The 16,355-nt window shown below is 43.6% G+C and overlaps 1 long non-coding RNA gene across 2 annotated transcripts in view; it reads right to left on the bottom strand.

Annotated features, from left to right (window-relative positions):
* Positions 11,109-16,355, bottom strand: part of LOC110260385 — a 112,671-nt gene continuing 107,424 nt past the window's right edge. The window contains exons 3-4 of one of the 2 annotated variants that reach the window (XR_002343629.1): positions 12,313-12,369; positions 11,109-11,645 (exon numbers count right to left, since the gene is read on the bottom strand). This is a non-coding gene — a long non-coding RNA (uncharacterized LOC110260385). The remainder of the gene's footprint in view (positions 11,646-12,312; positions 12,370-16,355) is intronic. The other variant, XR_002343630.1, reaches the window with a different exon arrangement.

Here is a 16,355-nt window from a genome sequence, read left to right on the forward strand (position 1 = left end):
ACTTTCTGGAGAAGTGGTGGATGTTGATACCATCCACTAAGGAGGGAACTGATGACAACAGCAACACTGCTAGCCAGGAGATGCGTGCGGAAGCCCCTCTTCTAAGCATCCTAAGCTCTGGATGTATATTAGCTGATTTATTCCTCTGGACAGCCCTGTGGTGGAGGCTCTGTATTACCCACATTTTATAGTTGAAGAGGAGGAGGCATGGGGTGTGATGTTGAGTAAGGCACCAGTTTGCAGCTGCTAAGTGGTATAGCCAGGATTTGAACTCAGGCAGTCAGGGCTGCTGGCCACTACATTATGCTTCGAGTAAGACAGTGAGCTCAAATTTGAGACGTCTGCAGGGACATCAAATGACAATTTCCATCAGGAAGTTGAGTTCAAGGTGAAGATTTGAATTCTTCTGCCAGCTCCAACTAGGTACAGTGCAGGGGGAGCTCCTGTGATCGGACAGCTAGAAGTGGGCACGCCCCAAATGGTCATTTTTGGAGCGTATGTCCTCAGTATCCCAAGTATACTGGAAACATGATCTTTGTGAATGGATTTTTAACTATATGCTTAATGAGGAAGGCTTGAAACTATATCAAACACTGATGGAAACCGCCAGGCATCAATTTAGGGAGACATTGTGCTTATAACAAATGACACATCACCTTAAATTCTTTCTGGAATAAGGTGGTGGAATGATTAAATTGATAATATACAGCCGGGCCTCTTACTTGTCACCTGATTCTGGATACAGTGAAGAGATAAGCCCTGATATGGAAAAGGGCTGGCAGAATTAGTGGGAAAAAGCTAGCCTCAAGGCGTAGGAAATAACCAAATTAAATGGGCTGCTTGCAGGCACAAGTCTACTGTGGGCTAATTTGTTTCCTGCGAAAAGGAAAAAAAAACACCCTCAACTCATTTTTGTCTTCTTAAATTTTAAACAGGCACTGCATAATTGCACTAGCCTTGTCTTAAGATTGTTGCTTAAGAGGGGGATTGGGGGGCAGAGAGAGACCGACAGACAGAGAGAGAGACAGAGAGAGGGAGAGAGAGAGAGAGGAGGAAGTGCCTTGGGCTCCATCTCATTGCTTATCAGGGATGCTAATAGCATCCCACCTGCCAGTACAACCAGGAGATGGGGGGGTTTCATCTGAACACCTTCTCTTTGAAATATCAATGCTTTTGCTCTTTTTCTGAGGAAAATTTCAACTTCAGTTTTCTTTCATCTCTGACTCTGCATGAGAAGCTATAGTTTAACGGCACTTAGTGGACCAATTGATTAAACATTGACCTCATTTGCTGGCTCAACCCAGACAGGATAGAGAGAAAACGTGAAGCCTGTTTTACCCGGTGCCATGCACCTGCCTTCCCCACCCCTGCAGGACATTTGCTCATCCATCACATATTTGCAGAAGGCTTATTATGTGCCAGGCACTGCATTAGATGCTGGAAACAACAAAGGAAAGAGCTTACAATCCAGTGAGGAGGAGAGCTCCCCAGGCTGTGCAGTGTGGGCTGTGCTAAGGACTGCTAGGAGATGAACGTAGGTGAGTCATGGATAGATGTATAATGAGCATGAAACCAAGGCTTGGTATCAGGTGTCAGGGCAAGCTTCCTGCAGGCACAGGGGATAACTGAAGGCTAAACGGGGTTAGTCAGGTTGAGGGGCAAAGAGGAAAGGTGCAGGGCTCCAGGCTGCGGAAGAGCATGTGCAAAGGTCCTGAGGCCCAAAGAGAGATGTCGTTTGGCATGGCTTGAGAGTGTGGGTATGGGGAAAGAGGGTGGAGGCAGGCTGATAAGAAAGGACTAAACAGAATAGAGGGAGAGTTAAGCAGAAGGGTGTGGCAGGGAGGCCCCATGATAAGCCTAAGGATTTTGGCTTTTACTGTGATGACAGGATGAGCCATTAAGATGTTTTGAACAAGAGGATGACATGACAAGATGTATGGTCTTTAAATACTGTACTGGCTGGTTAGGAGAGTTGTCAAGTCAGTATCCAAAACTGATATCCCCATTGACCGGGTCCAGACTGGCGTAATTTCTTCCTTGACTAATCCACAATCTCATAGTCATCTCTTGGCTGTCACTCCATTTTTCTACTTTCTCATCAGAGTACTTCTTCTATAAGCAAGTCAGGGGAGTTCCCGTCAAGGCTCAGTGGTTAACGAATCCGACTAGGAACCATGCGGTTGCAGGTTCAATCCCTGGCCTTGATCAATGGGTTAAGGATCTGGCGTTGCCATGAGCTGTGGTGTAGGTTGCAGATGTGGCTCAGATCCCATGTGGCTGTGGTGTAGGCCGGCAGCTACAGCTCCGATTACACCCCTAGCCTGGGAACCTCCATGTGCCTCGGGTGCGGCCCTAGGAAAAGACAAAAACAAAAACAAAACAAAACAAAAAAAACCAAGCAAGTCAGGTTATGTCATGACTTACAAACTTCTAAGGACTCTTCACAGTCCAAGGCTAAGATCAGAACTTCTTACCAGGTCCTTCCTGGTCAGGTCCCAAGTTGCATTTTCGGTCTCTCTTCCGCATGAGACTATGAGCTCCACTGGGATAGAAACTAGGCCTTATTCATCTTTGCAGACTGAATGTCTAATGCAGACACGATATCTATAGTATTTGCTCAGTAAGTGTTTGCTGAACGATCAGGGCTTTAAATGTGATACTTACCCACCAGAGACACCCGGCTCCTTTCAAGTGGACAAATCCATGCTGCCTTGGGCTACAGGCAACACACCCTGGCAGGATGAATGATTGCTTCCCTGGCCTCCCGTACTGGCCTCTTCTTCCTCCTCGTCGTCATTGTCATCCCAAGGTATGGCAAACATCCAGGCGTTGAGCTCTTAGGGCTGGTGACAGATGATGCGTGGAACAGGGCAAGAGCGCAGCTCGCTTTGGGAGAGAAGTCCCACCCTGAGCAGTTGTAACTAAGGCTTGAAAATAAGAGTGAGTTTGTAGAGGAGAAGTGTTTGTAGTGTGCCGAGACTGGCATCTATCATTGCTTTGCTGATAATGGTCTCTAATGGAGCTTTGTTAATTGGCAACTAGGCAAGAAAGGAAAAATTGATAGGGCCCCCAAGGGCAAGGACTGGAGCTCTTCTACATTTAGGGGGACCCTTCACGGCCTCTTTAGAGAAACACACACACACACACACACACACACACGCACACGGAAAACAGTGATGACAAAATTTTAAAGGTTGAAGAAAATATGTGCTTAACAAAAGACAGATTATATACGTGCCTGTGTGTGTGTGTGTGTAAATGGAGCAAGGATCATTGAGAAAAAGCACATTTTAGTATCTTTTAAATCCAGTTCTAAAAGAGGTGTTCATTTGGGATAAATTGGAAAATAAATTTAAAGAAGGAAAAAATGATCGTAATTGCAACAGCAGGAATAATAACTATTTCGACGCTGGCTTATTAACTTCCCGTCTTTTCTCATGTTTAACACAGTTAAGGACCACAGCATCTGTCATCGCACAGACCTGGCTTCAATCCCAGGTCTGCTATTTCCCACCTTCTTGGTCTGAGAAAGTTATTTAAACTGGCTAAGCTTCAATTTTCTTTCCCACAAAACAGGGATAATGGTAAAGATGCAGCACCTACAGGGTTGTCTGAAGACGGAGTGAGATAGCACACGTGAAGGGCTTGGCGAGGCACCTGCAGCCCACACAGTAAACATGCAATAATGTTCCGTTGTGGTTTCTTTTGCAACAAAACGGACATGACTCATGTTAAAGTAGATTGGATACTGTGTATCTGTGTATAGTTTTCTATCATGCTTTTTCTAACACTTTCTAATCCTTTCAAGATCCTCTCTCATCTGACCATGTGGTCACTTATTTTACCATCCTACTGTGGCTAGAGTTTGTTTTCAGGTTTTTTAATTTTTTGATTCACGTATGGCTGATTTGCAGTGTCCCTTCCGTTTCGACTGCACGGCAACGTGACCCAGCCACTTACACACCCTCATGCTTTTTTTCTGTTCTTCATACGTCTTCCATCATGTTCTAAACCAAGAGATGGCACACTCTTATGAATACTACTTCAATGAACACTCTTTAGCTTAGTCGCTACCAAAGCCTGCTTGTTTTCTTGGGATGAATGGCTAGAAGTGGAATTCCCGGGTCAAAGGGCATGCATATTTGGAGATTCTTGATACTCAGCACAAACCGCACCCAGAGAAGCTGAACTCATCCTCCCTCTGGCCTAGGGTGAGAGGTCTCTCATTTCTCACCGTCACAGATGTCTATACACACGCATTTGAATCTTGCCAGTTAGTAGGCCACCTCCTAAATTTTAGCATGACGGTCTTACACGATCATTTGAGTTCAGATTTTGCTTGGACATTTAATATTAAGATTGGTGAGGACATGGATGAGAAGCGCCCCTTGGATAGCTGCAAAGACACGGGTTTGAGCCTGCAGAAGATCAGATCAAATGGGGAAACTTCCTTCCCTTCTTCAAGGGTGGAAGAGGTCTTTGTGACGGAATCGTTTCCCAGGCTGTGTGGTTTAACTACACGGGAGAGGCTGGGCTTCAGTTAAAATGGAAGAGACTTCTCTTGAATACAAGGACGGCACAGCAGCTTTCAAAAGGACGAGCCACCGAGAAGGGTCCCCAGGGATATCCGGGTGCCGGAACCTCTTAAAACCAGCACAGTCACCTCTCCTCCTTGGGTGCTAAAGATCCAGGCCCTGAAGGAAAGGGGCACCCACCTGGTGGCTGTGGTCTCTGCCCCGCTGAGATTCTGTAGTTATTTTAGCGGGTGTGGATTTGGTGGTATTTTGGGAATGAGAAAGAGATGGTTTTACTGCAGTGCATACATTTGGGGACATTTTGGAACAGAGGAATGGAGCCCCGTTTAGAACCACCTCTCCCTTGACACGTTCAGACACACGCCAGGCAGTCCTACCATCAGCCGCCTTACTGGCCTTGGGTTAACAACTAGCAGTAATGACCACTGTCTTCAAAAAGTCAAATGTTCTGCACTTGATCTTTTATGGAAAGGGGCATTGACTGTTAAAAATATGTCTAATGGCAAAGTACATGATGAAGAAGTAAATAACTGCCAAAATGCTGGGGGCTTTTTGTGGCTGCCAGTCTACCCCAGCTCTTCCCCCTGGATTCTTTCGCACAAAGAACACATTGTTATTGGAGCCATTACAGAGCTCCTCTCTGCTCTGCCAGGCTCTGCGGGGTCAAGGGAAACGGCTATAGATTGCAGCAGCAGAGCCCATCAGACAGATCACATGTGACCCCACTGTTTCCAGGAAAGAATGCACGAGAACCCTTCAGCTGAATAGACAGATTTTCCAAATGTTTTCAATCCGTTTTGAGACAAAAAAAAGGAAGATGCTAAGAAATGGATTTGGCCGATACCCGTTCGGCCACGCGGTGCCCATTTCTCTGGAATGCAGACATTAGGGGGCTTTCATGTGGATGGAAGACCTTAAGGGGAAAAAGCCCCAGCCCACCACAACAATTAAGCAGCAATTGAAGAAAAGCAGGGAAAGAAAAGATGGCCCTGTGTTAGTACAATAGCTCAGGGGCTTTTCATTTTGGGGCATAAAGACAGAACAGAGAATGTTGTTTCCTTTTTAAAGCTCTTTTAAAAATGGTAACTGCATCCTGCTCTTGTAGATGTATTACTTATGACATCCCAGTTTTCATCCGTTCATGATTTTACATTAGAGTTAAATCTCTGCAGCTTGAATCTCACGGCTGAGTTAGCCAGAGCCCATAAAATATTGAAACCTTTAGAGCAGCAGCCAGCCAGGTTGAGAGAAGTTCATGTCCAAAGCTGAGCTTTAGATTCCGAGACATCCCAATTGGAGTGTAGTACAGAAAAAAGCACTGATAAAATTTTCATAAAAATGAGCTAAGGATATTGCTAGCATGCTTCCCAGCATCTATATGAAAACTTAATCTGAGCTAATGGAAAGGATATGAAAGCCTTTCTCAATTCAAACACAGTCAATGCATGATTCATAAATTATTGTCAGGGAAGTGATTCAGCTCCCAGATTTATTCTCTTTTGGGTGGGAGCAACCAGAGGGAAACTGGGTCTTTTTGACCTTTAATATGCCAGCACATTTTACAGGAGAGCTGTCAGTATCACCCAGGAAACTGGCCATTTCTCCAAACATCTACAAAACACCCTCGTATACCCAGTGCGGGCTAATATTAACTGGGCCCACTAGGTTCCTGGCAGTGCCTCCGGGGCTGCACAGGACTGAATGGACCTCTGCCTGCATTACCCACAGCAGATTGGGTAAAGTATGGCTTTCGGGTATCCCCTCACCCCCACACCCACTGGAGGGGTGACAGGGCACGCCCCTCGCGCTGGAAACGTTATTATTGTTATAAGCAGCTCAGTTTTCTAGGCCGAGAAAAGGAACTCAGGCTTGTGCGCGGGCTGGCCATGCCATGGTGTTACGTGGAAGTTGCAGACATTGTTCGATGAGTGGAAAGGGAGTTTAAAAGGACAGTAAGATGGGAACTTCATCAGTCGTGCAGCTGAGAAGCCTGTTGAAAGTGTCCTTTTAACTGTTATATTGCTTCATCCATCACATAGGTCTGAGCCTCTAGAAAATGCTAAGCATTGTGGAGAATATGAACACGCAAAACGCATCTTTAATGAGTTAATACCCCCGTACAGCACAGAGCCGTAGAATTTCAAGCTTCAGAAGATTCGGAAAGATTATTTAGTCCGGTCCTTCTCCTCCTGAGAGCTTTGATCTTGCAGAAACATCCCCCGTGGGGTGGTGCTCCCCGAGGGTGGTGAAGCAGCCTGGGTTACAGTGGCTTCTTGAGAAGCCCTGCCCTCGGTTTCCCGTGTCTTCCTCTCAGCCCATCGCTGTTCTAGGTCGAAAGCTAGACCCCATCTTGCTGCCTGGCCGCTCAGGCCCCGCCCTCAGGAGCGGCGAGTGTGGCAAGTTCCATGGGCCAGTGCTGCGCGGATGGGTTCCGGCCCCTCTGCTGTGCTGCCACAGCCTCTGCTCAGGCCTCATTGTCTCTCATTAATGCTGTTTAAAACACCCCCAAGTTGCCCTGCCCATGACCTCCTCTTCCTCCAGTTTACCCTACATCCTGCCATCAGAGCTTCTTGTCAAGACAGAGCCCATTCTGTCACCCGTGTGTCTTAAAAGCCCTTTAAGGGTCCTCATTTATGGCAGTCTTCATTCCCAGCTCACTAGTATGCTATGCAAGGCCTTCGCAGTGTGACGCTGATACACTCTCTCCAAGTTCATCTCCTTGCATCATGCTCTGGTCTAGGACAGCAGACCCACCTGTGGGTGGAGCTTTCAGCAAATAACAAATTTGGACCCAACCTGAGATCAACGGAGAATCTGGGTGCACAGGACGCAGACATGAGTGTATTTTTTGAAAGGTGACTCTAAAGGCCCAGCCAGGGATGGAACGGCTACTCTAGGAGCACTGGGCCCCTTCCTCTTCTTTTCAGCCCAGCGGCTTGGATGGCTCTCTGCCTTTGCTCAACTTGTTATCACGGCTTGTAATTCCGGTTATCTCATCTCAGCCTAGAACAAAGGCAAGCATTTGTATTTAGAATGTTTTCAGAGTGGTCAGGATGTTAAAGAGATTTTACAGACCTCAAGAGGTTGACCCGGAAGAATGGGGAAAACATCCATGAAGCATCACCATCTTTTGAGGACCATTCTATAGGCTAGGGATAGGGCAGACATGTTTGGACCATAGAATGTAAGCTCCATGAGAGTAGAAATCCTATCTGTCTGGTTCCATGTTGTAACTCCAGCGATAGAAGAGTCTGGGATATAGCAGGTGTTCAGGAACTGTTTGCTAAAAGGATGAATGTGAATTTGAGATGCCTTTGAGATGCATGAGCCATGCTGTCCCAGAATTTCTGCCTATGCCATTAGCTCAGTCCAGCATTCCAGGTGTTTCTTGCATCTGAATCTGTTGTTTAGAGTAGGAGCATTCTCCCAACTTTCTGTTACTCGCAATCCACAGAGCAGAAGTGGTGCATATTTTTGTTTATGTGAATATAATGGGTGAAGGTGCTGCCGTTTCTCCCATATCCATCAGTCAATTCTGAAGTGCGTTCTGTGTACCCAGTGATATGCAAAATATTGTTACAAGTGAGACTCCAGAGTTCCCATCGTGGCTCAGTGGGTTAAGGACCGATGTAGTGGCTTTGAGAAGGTGGGTTTGATCCCCGGCCTCGCTCAGTGGGTTAAGGATCTGGCACTGCCAGAAGCTGTGACGTAGGCCACAGGCTGCAGCTCTGATGCAACCCCTAGCCTGGAATCTTCCATATGCCGCAGATGCAGCTGTAAAAAGAAAAAAAGAGAACCCAAGATCAGTGTAAGACTTATTCCTCCTCGTAAAGACCTTATAATCTAGACTAAAGTGGCAGGAGACAGAAGGCAATCTGTAAATTGATAAAAATGTTACATGAGGTACAGCCAGAAATTTCATAGGAAAGATGGGTATCTCTGTCCAGATACGGGAAAAACAAAGCCACTTCTCACACCGCTCACTGCGTGTCAGTGGTCCAGGGGAAACTCGACTTAATTCTCGAGGCCAAAAACTACACTCAGATATTATGTTAAAATTCTGTCCCTTCTCGGCCACCATGGAGCCCTGCAGTGGTCCTGCGAGAGCCTCTGCCTTCAAAGAGGCCTGATGATTCCTGGGTTGTTGCTGTTGTTGGTTTTCCTTCTTCTTTATAGAGATATTTGTGCAGTCAAGTTTTGTGGATATTGCAGAGTCAAGTTTAGAGTAGTGGCCGTCTGTATCTTCAACTTTAAGATCTAGGAGGTAATATTCGGAGACAGGGAGAAAATAGAAGTAATTAGGTCAACTTGAAGGCTGCCTTTGCTGCATCCCCCGCAGCAGCTGATGGAGGAGCGGCTCCCGCTGACCACCTCCCTCTCGCCAGCCCCTTTCTCCGGCTCTTACAGCACACCCTGGAGGCCCGGAGGCTGGGAAGGCCTCGGGGGCTAGGGGCAGCTTCAGGGACCATAGCCAAGCTCCAGCAGTAAAACCAGGACATCCTGTAAGTCACCTCTGATTTTGAGAGCCGTTTCTCTCCTTAAGGGATTGTCTTACATGCCAAGAAGTGTAGGCTGCATACCGTAGATGCCGAGGGATGTAGAAAAAGGAATAGTGCATTATTTAAACCACACCTCGGGGAAGCGGGAAGGTTCTTCTAATTAGCTTTTCGAAATCCCTGTGATCACAAGGCTGGGATCAGAAAAAGAGGGTGAGGTGTCGTTGACTACCTGTGCTCGCAACATTTCCAAACGCTTATTGTAATCGTGCAACATCAATAGAGCTGCTATTTCAAGAGCCGGTAGAGATAAAATTCTACGGGGTGGTTACATGTTGGTCTTTGTGCCAAAAGATTAAAGAGAAGCGGCTCTCGTTTACATCCCTGCTCTGCGTGGGGCACATCAGCGGATGAGCAGCACATTACCAAACTCCTCAGACGCTGTACCTCATTGCCGTTGATTTTTTAAAATCCTGGAATCCGCTTCTTGCCCGAAAAAAATAAATATCTAAGTAAAAGCCGTGGGAAGCAGGGCTGTTTCCTTGCTCACGGATTCCTTCCCCTGAAGCCGCCTCTGAGGCCATTCGGTCTCGGGGTGTCTGTCCCTCTAGACTCAGATTCTTACGAGGGCTGATCTCATTTGCTTCCTTTGGTTTTAATTGCCCAAAAGCCGCAGTTGCAAAGGAAGGCGCGGAAGATGCCATTACAGCTCTCGCCCCGTTAGCATCCATAAATGGCACTGGTGTGTGGGGAGGCTGTCATGAGTCATGTGCCAGGCAGCCCAGGCAGCCCGGCGAGCAGAGGGAGCAATTTTCTGCCCCGCAAACAGCACTTCAGGTGCTGTCGTCCATCTTTCTGTGACTCGCTCTGTCAACGTCGGCCCGGAGCAGCGGTGTTCGGGGACCCGACAGGCCATAAGTGTCCAGCTGAAAAACCTGGGACATCTCCCCAGGCCCTAGGAGTTCACTTTTTCAGTTGCACTGATTTCCTTCAGAATGCCCCTTCAGGGAATTTCTGCCTTGCCTTGCTTACTTTCCCATTTCCTTTCTTGTCATCTTTAAAAATCCATTAAAGATCTCACGCAGGCGGTTTCTGCAGGCTCAGGGTTCTGAGCGTTTCTGCCGCTTCATAAAATGCTCCGTTTCCAGTAGGCTGTGGTCCCCCTCGTGCGGTTAGGGTCTGGATTGCGATTCGACGTTTAATTAGGGCGGTGACCGTAGATCAAGAAAGCCAGAGGTGGCTGAGATTCGCAGGGAAGGCGGCCTTTTCCCGTCCGGGAGCTCATCTGGCTCCTAGGCTCCCAGATCCAGGAGGAACCACTAACGATGGATTATCAGAAAGGAAGTGAAATTAAAATGGCCCCCTCCCCACCCCCAATGAGGCGCTTCAAAGGCCTCCAATTGCCAGGGTTACGTGTTTATTGTCAACACCCACTAAACGCTGCTTTAGGGGGGAAAAATCAGTTTTTAATTTGTTCGCAAATCCAATTTCCAAGGGCCCTCCCTGCCCGGCAAAGCCCAGAGAGCTTCTGAAATCTCGCCCACGTTTCTCTCTTCCCACTGAGTCATCTGGCTCCAGCCTTCCCTGTAATTCCTTGGCTGGATGATATGCATGCAGCCCTCTCCACAGTACAGGAAGATCATATTCAAATGCCACCTCGCCGATCGTGTCATATTCATTCAGATTTGTCTATCATTTCGTGTGGTTGCTGCTTTGCCTTAGGTATTATAATAACAATACCTCACCTGTCATATCCCTCTAGCTGGCCTCACCTAGAAAATTGCTCTAATACTGCCTCGGATCTCACAGACCTTTTTTATTTAAAAAAAAAATTTTTTTTTTTTTTTTTGGCACAAGCTTACCTATTACAGCACAGTAATTGAACTTTTATTGGAAGCCTCCACATATATTTTTATTATGCTGGTCTAGCAATTGTAACACATTGATTCTATAGCAGATTGAATTGTTCAAAGCCAGTCTTTTTGGCTTGTCTGTAAAACATCTTATTCCTTTTCCCAACTCCTGCCAGTGTCTATTTGGGTAGCTTTAGCAAGTAATATTTCCAAATAGATGAACAGCTATTCAAAGTGTTATTTATTGGGGATTTTAGTGTTAAGCAACATTACATGGCCAGTCTCAGGTTGAATATCTGAGCTTAATATCTCATTTCTTGTGACAAACATTTAAAGGTACGTGTCCAAAAACAAAATAGTTTCTTTGATACACGTTTCTCAGAGAAATCCCAAAATGGGGCAACGCCAAATAGAGATATTTTTAAAGATGGTATATAGACAGACTTTGCATTAATGTAATTTTGTCTTGTTTAATTGCAAAAGCTGCTTAAGTAATTTTCAAGGATCCACAGCCAGAGGTCATTTGGTGTCAGGGCTTAGAGAACCCTGGTTGCTTCACCATGACATGCTGAATTAGAAGGTCACCTTTTAAGTGCTGTAGAATGAAAACAATGATACATTTCCAGCCTGCCGCCGCCTTGTACTGTGTGCCATGTTGCAGAGAGAGAAGAGCAAGTTACTGAGAAAAGATACTGTCTCATTGGCTAAAAAGCCGTCACCAATGTCTTTTCACATAATTAAACTGGACATGTTTTAGAAACCTGAAACGACAAAGATGCACTGTTCAGCTGCAATAGTGTTCAATGGTGTTATCAATTGCAGAGATTCCAGGGTTTGCATGTTAATTGAGGCAACGTGCTAATTTGAGTACTTAAAGCTTCATTCACAAGCCTGTTTACATGCTTTGTTCCACCTGGACCTGTTTGGAGGTTTGTCAAAAACCTAACGAGCAGAAAAATATTGCATTTGAAAGTATACATGCATGTTTAATTAAGCCAGGGCCACTGAACATTCCTCAATATATTTAGCTGGTGAGGTTTAAGTGCCATCAGAGCATCAGGCATTATCACCTTTTGAAGTATTGCCGAATCTTTAATATTTAAAGCACAAAGCAGACTGTAAAAAAATTCTAGCAAACCCTAGAAGATTAAAGACGCTTTATAAATGTGACAGTTTGTAAATGGAACACCAGTATTAAAGGTTACCCCTGATATTGCACAGCATATTTTTCAGGTGTATGCTAAATTATGAATACAATTAAAGAGCTATAATTATTCTCCAGGAGTGGACAGCAAATTTAAATGCCTACAAAATCTGCAATTGGCTACAGAATAGGGATTTATAGTAGAGTGGCCTGAGCAGGCAAGGTAAATCTTCCTAGCAGGTGTCAACCGAAGCTCTTTCAAATCTAGTGAGAGCTCCACTCACCCCATCTGACCTGAGTCCTTCAGGAGTCTGAAGCCAGTGACTGTCTTGGATAAGCACCTAGAGGCAAACAGCTATGTCAGGAAAGAATTAACTGGGGCCGTGATACCCAGAGGCATGTGGCTTAGGAGCCACATTAGCAGTCACCATTAGACAAAAGAGCGCCACAGTTTGTGTGTCTTTGCACTTATATCTGATCCAATGCAAGCAGAGCCTGGCATAGATTAAGCTCTAAGCAGATATTTGTGACGTGAATGAATGAATGAACAAGTGAAAAAGCAATGTGCCTATCCTAATACTGTGGTATTTTTATAATGTATTCTCCTGGAAAGTAAATGCAGCATGAGTTTGTCAAATCCCTGCCCCCCCACCCCCCAAAAAAGTAGGGGGGAATCGTGGTGTTTTGCATTCAGAGGAAAAGCATGTATGGTTTTTTAAATCACCAAATACTTATTTAAGATACTGTGGGACTTAGAAGAACAAGCATTGCTCTGCTGCTAACCACCTCTGAGAGTTTGGCCAAGGCACTGAACCACAATCAACTTCAGTTTCCACATCTATAGAATGGGAATAATAATCCCTTTTGTAAGAATTAAATGAGACCATGAATGACAGTCCTTTATTGGGTGCAGACACATAGGAATTCCTTAACAAATAAAAACTTCTCACCGAGAAAGGCAGCACAGGTTAGTAGCTGGAGAAGTGACCCAGATTTACATTGAACATGTACCCCAGGATACCTCTTGAGAAAGACACTAAGAGTAGTGGAAGAGGTTTTGAATCAAGAGTCTGGAGTCATCTTAGTTTGACTCAATCTGCCACTGGCCAACTGTAATTACCAATAATAATGAATACTTATTGACGTTATTATCATATGTCAAATGATATCTCAACTGTTTAAAACGGTACTGTCTCTTTTAAATTTTTTATGTATCGTTATTCCAGTTTTACAAATGAGAATTCTGGCACTTCTAAAATGAATGTTAATTTCCCAATGGCTCAGAGGCGTTGAGTTGCAGGGCCATGATTAAACTCCAGTTCTGTGTGACGCCCAGCCACAGCTTTTATCTACTGTGCTGCACTGCTAGCTGACTTGGGGCACATCACTTGCTCTTTCTAGGGTCCACTTTATTCATATCTAAAACAAGGAATTCAAACTAGTTGACCTCTACATTCCTTCCACCTCTAACACTGTATGATTCAAACATTCCACATTACTCATATTATCTGCTTCGTAAACAAAGCTTGAAAAATCTTGACCAAACATTGCAGTAGGTATGGATGTCTTCCTTTAGATACAAACTTTCCAACTATAGAGTCTTAACCTATTTTAAATATGAAGTAACTGCGTTCTGACTTTCAAATCTCAGATCCAGGGTTCTCTCTCTCCTTATTTCCTATTTCTGCCCCTCTGCTTTTAAAAGAAAAAAAAAAGGGGGAAATACAACTTTCGAGGTGAGAAGAAGACTTGAATAAGCTCTATTTCCAATTCCACTGCAGCAGGGGTGGTCAACTTCAATGCATGAAATGGCCCAGATGTAAAAGAACAACACATCTGGTTCTTGCTCAGCTGCTTACATTGCTCTCATGGATAAGGCCTACCTAATTACATCATTTTAGAAATATCGTGCAGAGAACTTCTATGCAACTTGGCAAATCAGTCACACAAACTTAGCTCCTTTCTATCCCCAAATTCAATGAAATGACAACAGAAATAGATATAAACCACAAGCGCAAGGAGAATGGAAAAGGAATATAAAAGAATGAGAGATTTCAGCACATTTTTGTCATCATGAAAACTGATAAACAAGGGGTAACTGCTTTAGCAGAGTAGAGGAAGCTACTCAGCCTAAACCCTACACAGAGGGAGAGCAATGAGACGTAAGTGATTCACTTTGCAGAACTCTGGGAAGACTCCGACTCGGAGATTCCCGGTATCGCAGCTGTGTGAGTGTGTGCACACAGGTGTGTGTGTATGGGTATGGGTGTAGTGTGGGAAGTGGTGACAGGGTGTTTTGGCAAGTGGTGCTGACATCAAGGTAACTAGTTAAAATTTCTTACATAGCCAGAATGAAACCCTAGTTCTTTCTCCACCCCAGACAGACAACTTACCTTCATGTAGGTAATCAAAGGGCTATTTTCTGGATAAACTGTACAAAAGAACCTCTGAGTTTGGAGACAAAGAAACAAAACAAACAGTAAAGAGTAAAAGTGACGCACAGGTCTAAAAAGTTTAGGGGGTGAATATTTCTCTTTGGCTCTGGGTCATTAAGGACAGATAGGAGAGCTAGATAAACATTTGTAAAAGATCTACTTGAAGATATAATAGAGTTACCAAGACAATCAAGATTGAAGGGAACGAGACTCTGCCAGAAAGTACTATGTGTTAAGACTGGCATGCAGTTCTACCTTTCTCTTCAGTTTATAAGGGAGACCAAGAGGCTGCAGTTTTATGAGACTGAAGAGACAAAATTTAAGTTTGGGATCTGCCAAGATATAGGGCTTTGTGCAACACTCCAGACAACTCATATTTTATATCCCAGGAGTAAGGAAAAACTTGAAACAGACCAGTCTTATAATGATTGCAACCTAGGTTCAAATCCTTGTATTAAGGAGATTTTTCCCCCCAGGCCAAATTGCCTGTCAGAGGCAAAAGTACAGTAACTCTGGAGGAACATAACATTATCGAGAGTCTAAATTTCTCTCTATGTTTCAAACACAATGTATGGGATTTAAATTTTTAAAAAGGCATATTAGAAGACAATAACATAGGATGCAAACAGAAGGGAAAAAACTAGAAACAAAAGTATCCACAAGAAATCCAGGTACTTGGGTTATTAGACTCTGAAATAATTATGTTTAATATGCTGTAGACAAGAAACAAGTAAAAAACTCAGCAGATAAATTGAATCTATTACAATAAATTAAGTGGATATTTTATATCTGAATAATACAAAACTAAAATTAAGATAGCAACATATGGATTTAAGAGATGATTAAACAAAGCTGAAGAAAGGATTATTGAAATGGAAGATATATCAGTTAAAAAAACAAATATAAAGAAAATAAGGATGATAATTGTAAGAAAAGATATACAGGACTAATAAGAGTAATGAAAAGATATATCAGGTGAGTAACTATGGTCTCAGTAGGAGAGAGACTCTATAGTATAGAAGCAATGTTAAAATAAATAATTGGCAGAATTTTACAAAATTGATGAAAGATATTAAGCCACAGATTCACGGTCTCTGTACACCCAATACATGATACATAGAGAAAATCACACTTAGGCATATTATAATAAAACTGCTAAAAACAATAATAATACACACACACAGAAAATCCAGATAGAAAGACATTGCTGTTGGCTCTCTGTATCCTATAGGTTCCACACCCATGGATCCAACCAATCACAGATCAAAAATATTCAGAAAAAAAAATTCCAGAAAGTTCCAAAAAACATAACTTAAATTTGCTGTGCAACAAGGGAACTCTCATGTGCACACATAATGATAATTAATAAATTCTCCAAATGTTAGAAAGTAAGGAAAACTCCATAACTTGAAAATCCAAGTTAGAAAGAAGGAACCACAATTTGCAAACAATGTTAAATGAATGATAAAAATATGGCACATCAAATTGTCTGGGATACAGGTAAAGCCATGCCTAGCTGGACATACATGATTTAAGTATCTATTTCAAGAAATTAGATAAAACAGAAAATTAAACCCAAAGAAAGTAGGAGGAACTAAATAGTAAAAAAATCAAAGCACAATAACTGAAGAGAAAAGAAATATTCAAAAGGATGCTTGAAGCTAAAGTGTCTTTGATAAGACCAATAAGATTATAAGCACTTGGAAAGCTGTTCAAGAAAATAAGAGAGAAGCCATACATTATCAACATCAGGGACAAAAAAGTAGATAACACCATAAATTCTAAGATATTAAAAAGATAATAAGAGGATATTTGGACTTTAAGGCAAAACATTTGAAAATGTAAATAAAGGGAATAAAATCTCTGAAAAACTCAATTTACCAGAACACGCA

This window comes from Sus scrofa, chromosome 4, assembly GCF_000003025.6.
Source record: "Sus scrofa isolate TJ Tabasco breed Duroc chromosome 4, Sscrofa11.1, whole genome shotgun sequence".
Classification (NCBI taxonomy): Eukaryota; Metazoa; Chordata; class Mammalia; order Artiodactyla; family Suidae; genus Sus; species Sus scrofa.